The 10,098-nt window shown below is 35.0% G+C and overlaps 1 long non-coding RNA gene across 1 annotated transcript; it reads left to right on the top strand.

Annotated features, from left to right (window-relative positions):
• The first annotated feature begins 3,340 nt into the window (after window positions 1–3,340).
• Window positions 3,341–9,441, top strand: LOC141405675 (uncharacterized). Its single transcript, XR_012413251.1, has 2 exons — window positions 3,341–8,267; window positions 8,326–9,441. It is a non-coding gene; the product is annotated as an uncharacterized lncRNA (long non-coding RNA).
• The last annotated feature ends 657 nt before the right edge of the window (window positions 9,442–10,098 follow it).

Here is a 10,098-nt window from a genome sequence, read left to right as displayed (position 1 = left end):
GTCTATACCTACAACTATTTGGAGCTCATATGCCCGATTAAGGGAATATGATTCAGAGACATGCTGTCCATTAGAAGATAAGTATTTTACAGTGTCGTAAACCTATCAACCCCGATATCCAATTATTAAAGTGCAGAGTTAAATACCCAACCAACAGTTGCCGACACCATTATACAGTCATCACACGTTGGTAATATGATCTGCAGCACACAGCATGTTAAGTATGAAGAAAATACATTTTGAATTCTGATCACTCATAATTTTCATACAATCAATCTTTACATATAACGAAAATTAAAATTTTCCATTATTCCAAATTATTGTTAAAATAATATAAAACTTGAACACTGTGCATATAAGAAAATAAGAGAGCTAATGTGTTATACCACCTAAATTTTAGAGAAAGGGATGACTTGGTTCTCTTGTAGATAAACCAACAAAACCTTCATACGTAATTTGCATTCTTCCTTTTGTAACTTAAATCAAACAACAACACTTTCACCTTAATCGTGCATTGAGTTTTTTTTTCTTCTCCTCCCATATAACAGAACTCATTATCATTGCCTAATTATGGATTCTGTTTCTTTACTTTGATGCAAAAATAAAACTAGTTTTAATAGACGCGTCCTTATGATCGCTTATGAAAAAGTGGAAATAAACGGTTTTTTGACAAAAATTACTAAAATAAAATATATGTAATTAAATGAGAAGATAAAAATGGTTCAGTGCAGGTGAAAGTGTATTGATTAATTCAATAAATTCAGAAATTATAATTTAACTAAGAGTAGTAAAAAGAAAAAAAAAAAGAAATTACATAGTTTGCATAATTATATGAAATAACCAATAGAATGTGTGAAAAGTGACGAGAAAATCAAGTTTAAAATACTAATAATAACCACAATCTGCATGATTTTTATAAAATTTGGAATATTAGATCTTACACAGCAAATCTACGTTCCTGAACGTTCCATACATCAACCTGCGTCAATTGGGAGGCCTCATCAATTTATCGCCGTAAGATGTTGTGGTAAGTCTTTCATGTGTGTTGGTATTAGTTTTTTTTTTCTTTTCGCTTAGATCTTTTCATTACGGTTTAGTTAACAAAGGAGAATATAAATTTATATTATCTCTTATGACATCCATGTTCTAAACATTGGTAGATTTTTTTTTCATTTTTCATACATTCTTCACACCATTTTGATACCCTACATTAGAGAGAATCATATTCCTGATTCCGTCATGCACATGTATGATAATATTTATATATTTCATAAATACGTTCTTTTCTATATTTATAGAGTTTTCCATTAAATATATCAACTAAACATATATTCTTAGCATTGATTAGTCGTTAAGTAATTATAAGATGAAATCTACTTGAATAAATTTGTTGAATATTTACAATATGGATTGCTAAACTACACATATGAGTTTTCCTATGGAGATGATGACGAAATAGATATTTAGTTCTGAGTATAATTTGGGGTTCTATCAATAATGTTGCAAGCCCATATAGAACCGAAGGTAGGGTGGGTTGAGAGGGCCAGTACTCCACTTTACATCCAGGAGTACATTAACAAACAACTATTAAATCGATACCTAATCTGTCAATAAATTTCAACTTTAATGGTTACGAGAGTGAAGGGCAATTAATATTCAGTTAAACCTTGTAACTTCAATCCATACCACTTTTTTTTTATAAAAAAAATAGGGAGTTTAATATTATTATCGTAGCGTTAAGACAGACAAATGTTAATGAAGGACACGAACCCCGCTGCCGACTGCTATTGCTAGCAAGTTTAAAACTCCCACAGTCCTACCATTAATATTTGATTCACTTTGAAACATTGATTTCGATGAAAATAGACACTTCTTTCGAAGTGCTTCCAAACCCGAATGGTGTTCGTTACAATAATTGGCGCCCAACGTGGGGCCGAAGAGATACCATCTCATTTTCGGCTCATTTTTGTTTAGTAAATAGTAGATTTCATAATTTAATTTTTGCTTTGCGATTTCATTCTGTAGTTTGAAGAAGCTTCTCTGAGATAATTTGCACAACTTTTCTAGGAATATATAGTTGTTTGAGGTTTCAAAGTTTCGAGCAGACTAACCGCTTAGTGCGTGTAAAGTTATTTCAGATTTGTGAAAGCAAAAAAATGAGTGAATGATCATTGCAATTGTTTTATGGCATCTTTAAGGAGACATAGGTTCAATTAGCTATCAATTAACCAAGAATATATTTCAGGAATACAAAGATATTGCTGTCTGCAAATCCTTGTCCAATATGTTCTGGCGATTCCCACAGAGGTTTAAACGTATTTGGAATCTAATTGGTTTATTTTTCTTATTTGTCCTTTTAGATAATCATAAAACTCCATAGCTCAATCTTTTCATTCCAGTATCGATTATATAAGTTGTACATCTATTTCGTAAAAACATCATCATCTATTAGGAAACTCTAATATATATTTATACAATTATTTTAATTTCAAATTCAAATATATTTTTACAAATCTATAACGTTGACTAGCACCTTTGTCTGTTTTCAAGTATTGAACTTTTAATTGCATTTTCTCATTATTACATTTTTCAAATTTTCCATTTTGGATAATCAGTTGTACTACATCAATTGATGGGAAATATCATCCGAATCTAAAAAAGAAAGACTTCATATTTCCAAAACATTAGGCTACATTTTCCAAACTTTGAAAATTTTATTCAAACGTTGTCCAATAAAATCATAATAAAAATGTTTCTCAATAGAACACCTCCCCCTTCCTCTAACAGTGATCTCCACGATCAAGCCACAAATGCTTATTCCCTTGTGGTCTGTTCCATTTGTGAGGAGGCAATATCAGAAAGTCATGAGTGCCTTATTCTAAAAGAATGTGCACATGTTTTCCATAGCCACTGTATTGAGACATTTTTAGCAACCTCTACTGAATGTCCCATATGCAAAAAAACTTGTGATCTTAGTGATCTAAAAAAGTATTCCTTCAATTCTGAGTTGGACGGTACTGCTCAATTTTCTGGTTTAAACACTACTGCTACCACTACTGCCACTACAACCACACAGACGTATGCATCTGGCAGCAAAGCGAGGGGGAGAGGTAGGCCGAGAGGAGCGAAAGCTCATCATTACAACATTCGGAGTTATACCAGAAGTAATCAAGACCCCAATACCTCAACGGTGGGAACAAACAATGAACATGCAAATACCCCACAAAGACCTCAGATCTCTTTTCCCAATAATACTACATTAAACTCTGGGGTTGATTATGAACAAATAAACCAGTTGATTGAACAAAATTTAAGTAGAATGTTAAGTAATTTAAATATTGTACCTTCAACGTCTGAAAATCAGCATATTTCTCAAAATGTTAATAATGTTTATCCAAACACAACCAATGTCAATACCATACCGCGAGGTACGTCTTCATTTAGTCAAAACACTAATAATTTTCTTTCAAATGACTATTCTAATTCAAACACATCTACATTTCACCTTTCCACTGATAAAATTGGTTCAATCATTCACAGTTGGCATCTACAATTTGATGGATCCTCTAATGGATTAAATGTAGAGGAATTTATCTATAGAGTTCACTCGCTAACTAACGACAACTTCAATGGGGATTTTACAGTGATTTGCAAAAATCTAAACATATTGCTATCGGGTAAAGCCAAAAATTGGTACTGGCGTTACCGAAAGCAAGTATCTACTGTAGAGTGGAATGAATTTTGTTCCGCTCTCCGTTCACAGTATCGCGATTTCAAAACAAGTTTTGATATTCGTGAGGAGTTGCGGAATCGAAAACAGAAACCTGCGGAAAATTTTGACACGTTCTATGAAGCAGTTTCATCTATTGTTGATCGATTAAGTTCCCCAATGCAAGAATCGGAGTTAGTTGAGATTATTACAAGAAACCTCCGTCCAGAAATTAGGCAAGATTTGTTGTACTTGCAAGTGGAATCTATCTCTCAACTGCGAAAGCTTGTGCAGAAACGAGAAAACTTCCTAAGCGACGAACACGTTAAACGGAATTTGCCTAATCGAAACCAACAGATTCTTGCACCGAAGAGACAAATTTCAGAGTTAGAAGTAGATGTTTCTAAAAATGTTATTTCCTCATTCGGTGAAGCCTCCGTTGATGCCATTAAAAGTTACTCCAACAGCATTCAGTGCTGGAATTGTGGAGAAACAGGGCATCATTGGGAAGACTGTGTTAAAGAAAGGAAGATCTTTTGCTATGGTTGCGGTGCAAAGGAGGTTTACAAACCCAACTGTGCAACCTGTTTGGCAAAAAAATCATTGCCACCAAAAAACTTAAGACCTCCAATTCCAAGGATGGAGCCGTAGAATGTGAAAAGAAATTTCCCTCAATAAATGCAAATACTCAAGCCGAATTTTCTATTCAAACCAGCCTTTCCAACCCATCTGAATTTTTGTCTCAAACAAAATTTCCAGATCAAACCAAACATATTCTAACCAAAGAAAAAGCTGACCCTAAGTCAGATAGTAACACTTCCAAGATTTTATATCCACTTCTGCCCTATCATGTTCGATGGGAAAAATATGTAGAACGAAGGAATCAGATTTTTAACGCTGATGCTTTAAACAGCGTCCATTATACGAAACCTAAAAGATCAACTTTGAGGCTTCGAAAATACTGGAAACTGCGAAAGTTGAGCAGGCGATTTTTAGTATCTGCAATAGTAAACGATCCGAAAGATAAACGATACTACGCAAAAGTATCGTTTTTACATTTTAATGAATTTGGTCTCTTGGACACAGGAGCCAATATTAGCTGCATAGGGGCGGATCTTGCTATGTCTGATTTTGAAAAGCTTCCAAATTTCACCAAAATTAAATCGTTTGTAAAAACAGCAGACGGAAGTTTACAAAAAGTCCTTGGATGGTTAGATGTTCATGTGACATTCAAAAACCAAAAACAACCACTTAAATTATTCCTCATTCCTTCATTGTCCCAAAGGTTAATCTTGGGTATAGACTTTTTCAAAGTTTTCAATTTATTCAACAACTTTTTAAACTCGGTTGACATGATTACGCTGGATGATCCCAAAGACTTGTTAGAAATAAGAGATGGCAACGCTGATTTACACAACCATTCCGATACTAGTGATTCGAACCAGGACATTGCATACCCCCTTTCTAATGACCAAAAACAACATCTAGATTGCGTCATAAAATTATTTCCAAATTTTGAGGTTCAAGGCTTAGGCCGAACTCCACTGATCAAACATTCCATCGATGTAGGTAGCGCGACCCCAATTAAGCAAAGATTCTATCCGGTATCTCCGGCTGTCGAAAAAGTTATGTTCAAAGAAATCGACAGAATGCTGTCCTTGGGTGTCATAGAACCGTCTACCTCAGCCTGGAGTTCGCCGATGAGGCTGGTAATAAAACCGGGAAAAGTCAGGTTGTGTTTAGACGCCAGAAAGTTGAATATGGTCACCAAAAAAGACGCATATCCCCTTCCGTCAATAGAAGGTATATTTGCTCGGCTTCCTAAGGCTAATCTCATAACTAAATTAGATCTAAAAGACGCATATTGGCAAGTCCCCTTAGATGACGCTTCCAAACCTCTGACAGCTTTCACCATTCCAGGTAGACCATTATACCAATTTGTCGTGATGCCCTTCGGGCTTTGTAATGCTCCACAGACCATGTGTCGTCTAGTGGATGAGATCATACCAGCTGATCTCCGACATTGCGTATTTGGCTACCTGGACGATTTAGTGGTGGTGTCAGAAAGCTTTGAAAGTCACCTAGAGGTTTTGGTTCGAATTGCGTCGCAATTCAGAAAGGCCAATCTAACTTTAAACATAGGTAAGAGCAAGTTTTGTGTTACTCGCGTCAATTATTTGGGTTATGTTATTGGGAACGGTGGGATCACAACCGATCCCGATAAAATTAATTCAATCCTAAACTGGCCAGTTCCAAGGAATCTTAAGCAAGTTCGAGGGTTCCTAGGACTTGCAGGTTGGTACCGTCGGTTCATTGAGAACTTTTCAACAGAAGTTTATCCAATAACCGAAGTGGTATCAACCAAAAAGAAATTTGTCTGGACCCAAGAAGCTCAAGATGCATTCGAAAGAATCAAGAGTCTCTTAACCTCAGCACCCGTCCTGGTCAACCCGGACTTTTCTAAAAAATTTTTTCTACATTGTGACGCCAGTGACTATGGCATTGGTGCGGTATTGGTTCAGGTTGACAGTGATAACAAAGAACGTCCTATAGCATTCATGAGCAGAAAACTAAATTCGGCACAGCGCAACTATAGCGTTACCGAGCGCGAATGCTTGGCTGCGCTAGAAGCAATTAAACGCTTTAGATGCTATTTGGAAATGCAGGAGTTCGAGGTTATCACTGACCATTCTAGCCTAGTCTGGCTAATGAAACAGCCAAATCTGAGTGGCAGACTAGCTAGATGGGTTTTTCAACTTCAATCATATCGATTCACTGTAAGCCATAGAAAAGGTAAAGACAATGTAGTGCCGGATGCTCTGTCGCGAATCCCGGATCCATCCATAGATGCTTTAGATATTGTCGAACCGGAAGTTGACCTAGATTCGCCACACTTTAAGGACCCCGATTATGAGGAACTTAAGAGAAAAATAAAGGAAAACGCGGAAAAATATCCGGATATAAAAATAGTTGATGGCTATGTGTACATACGAACAGACCATTATTCTGGGGACTCCGGGCAAGAAAACTTAGCTTGGAAACTCTGGATTCCAGATAATCTTCGACAACCTGTGTTGTCTAGGGCTCATGATGTACCCATATCATCACATGGTGGTATTTTTAAAACATTAGAAATCCTTAGAAGAAATTTGTATTGGCCAGGTATGGTTCGGGATGTCCGACAGTACGTGAAGTCGTGTGAAGTGTGTAAAGCGACGAAAGCTCCCAATTTCATAATGAAGCCCCCTATGGGAAAGCAAATTACCACTTCCAGACCATTACAGCGACTGTACATAGATCTCCTGGGGCCATATCCCCGAAGTAAAGTAGGGCATATAGGACTCCTAATCGTTTTGGATCACCTCACTAAATATCACTGGGTGTGTCCACTACGAAAGTTTACTTCTTCTAGTATTCAAGAATTTCTGGAAAAGCATATCTTTCACTTGTACGGAGTTCCACAGACAATCGTTAGTGATAATGGAACTCAGTTCAAGGCTCGTGACTTTAATGCTTTTCTTACGTCTTATGGGATCGATCATGTTTACACTGCATATTATTCGCCGCAATCCAACGCATCAGAGCGTGTTAACAGATCTCTGATTGCAGGAATTCGTGCGTATATCAAAAAAGACCATCAGCTTTGGGACAAACACATAAGTTCAATTAGTTGTGCACTGAGAAATGCGCATCATCAAAGTATTGATATGTCTCCCTATAGGGCGTTATTTGGTCTAAACATGATCACTCATGGATCGTCTTATAAACTGCTCAATAATTTAGAACTTCTCGAGGAACCTTGTGCCAAACTTTCTAGAGAAGATTCTCTTCAGATATTAAGAAACGACATCAGGAAACACATAAAAGATGCCTACGAGAAAAATAGAGACCAATATAACCTGCGAACCCGATTAATAAATTTTACGGTTGGACAGGAAGTTTTTAGAAGAAATTTCACACAAAGCAGTCTTGAGAAAAAATTTAATTCGAAATTAGCCCCTGTTTTTCTAAAGGCCAAAGTTCGAGAAAAACTAGGTAGCCATTACTATATTTTAGAAGATATGGATGGTAAACTAGTCGGTACATTCCATGGCAAGGACATAAGACCATGAAAGTTCCTTTTCCTCCTAATTCTGTTTCTCAAGGAGACATAATTATGCGGTTTTGTGGTGAACTTTCACCTAAACATAAATTTTCTTTTAACATCGTCTTTGAAATCAATAATCAAATACCAATAATTTTTTTTAACGGTCATATTGATTATCGATTATACAAAACTCATGCTATCGAATCGATTATTCTTAAAATATAACGATATGGTAACATCAATTCAGAAGTTCGAACTTTCCTATTATGCTTTGCGCTCCTCATAAAATCGGAATCTCAGAAACGCGGTCCTAAACTTCTTTCTTTTCTAAACCAAGTGCACAATATAGTATTCTAATTAAACCCGAGACACCTAACCTTAAAAGTGAGGTTATTTTTAAATCCCATTATTTTTTATAAATTATACAAAGTATCAAAAGAATTGGTTGCAAAATTGTGAAATATTAAAAAGGTAATTAACTATTTAAATTAAAATTAATAAACAAAGTGCTAATGTGTGGAAAATTTAGGCAATATCCAACGCCTCATTCTACAAGTACGCTCCAAGCCACGGGGCTGTACCGCTATAAAACAGCGTGGACATTTCTGTTAATTGCGTGCAACTATCCTCGACCATTTTGGAATACCTAAATCGAGGCGGATTTAGATCAAATCACAACCATCTAGCCCCAATTAATTGCATCCCATATAAAGCAAGCCAGATTTATCAATTCATATTTGGATAGTTTTACCATTACCAACCATTTGAATCCATTAACAATCATGGTTATTGGCTACAAAATCCGTAAATAGCCTATCCAGAGGAAGTGGTTTGTCTATACCTACAACTATTTGGAGCTCATATGCCCGATTAAGGGAATATGATTCAGAGACATGCTGTCCATTAGAAGATAAGTATTTTACAGTGTCGTAAACCTATCAGCCCCGATATCCAATTATTAAAGTGCAGAGTTAAATACCCAACCAACAGTTGCCGACACCATTATACAGTCATCACACGTTAGTAATATGATCTGCAGCACACAGCATGTTAAGTATGAAGAAAATACATTTTGAATTCTGATCACTCATAATTTTCATACAATCAATCTTTACATATAACGAAAATTAAAATTTTCCATTATTCCAAATTATTGTTAAAATAATATAAAACTTGAACACTGTGCATATAAGAAAATAAGAGAGCTAATGTGTTATACCACCTAAATTTTAGAGAAAGGGATGACTTGGTTCTCTTGTAGATAAACCAACAAAACCTTCATACGTAATTTGCATTCTTCCTTTTGTAACTTAAATCAAACAACAACACTTTCACCTTAATCGTGCATTGAGTTTTTTTTTCTTCTCCTTCTCCCATATAACAGAACTCATTATCATTGCCTAATTATGGATTCTGTTTCTTTACTTTGATGCAAAAATAAAACTAGTTTTAATAGACGCGTCCTTATGATCGCTTATGAAAAAGTGGAAATAAACGGTTTTTTGACAAAAATTACTAAAATAAAATATATGTAATTAAATGAGAAGATAAAAATGGTTCAGTGCAGGTGAAAGTGTATTGATTAATTCAATAAATTCAGAAATTATAATTTAACTAAGAGTAGTAAAAAGAAAAAAAAAAGAAATTACATAGTTTGCATAATTATATGAAATAACCAATAGAATGTGTGAAAAGTGACGAGAAAATCAAGTTTAAAATACTAATAATAACCACAATCTGCATGATTTTTATAAAATTTGGAATATTAGATCTTACACAGCAAATCTACGTTCCTGAACGTTCCATACATCAACCTGCGTCAATTGGGAGGCCTCATCAATTTATCGCCGTAAGATGTTGTGCTAAGTCTTTCATGTGTGTTGGTATTAGTTTTTTTTTTCTTTTCGCTTAGATCTTTTCATTACGGTTTAGTTAACAAAGGAGAATATAAATTTATATTATCTCTTATGACATCCATGTTCTAAACATTGGTAGATTTTTTTTTCATTTTTCATACATTCTTCACACCATTTTGATACCCTACATTAGAGAGAATCATATTCCTGATTCCGTCATGCACATGTATGATAATATTTATATATTTCATAAATACGTTCTTTTCTATATTTATAGAGTTTTCCATTAAATATATCAACTAAACATATATTCTTAGCATTGATTAGTCGTTAAGTAATTATAAGATGAAATCTACTTGAATAAATTTGTTGAATATTTACAATATGGATTGCTAAACTACACATATGAGTTTTCCTATGGAGATGATGACGAAATAGATATTTAG

This window comes from Musca autumnalis, unplaced genomic scaffold (assembly GCF_047663935.1).
Source record: "Musca autumnalis isolate F117 unplaced genomic scaffold, ASM4766393v1 scaffold_5, whole genome shotgun sequence".
NCBI lineage: Eukaryota > Metazoa > Arthropoda > Insecta > Diptera > Muscidae > Musca > Musca autumnalis.
The sequence above is the reverse complement of the archived record's forward strand: the minus strand, read 5'-3'. Positions and strand labels throughout refer to the sequence as shown.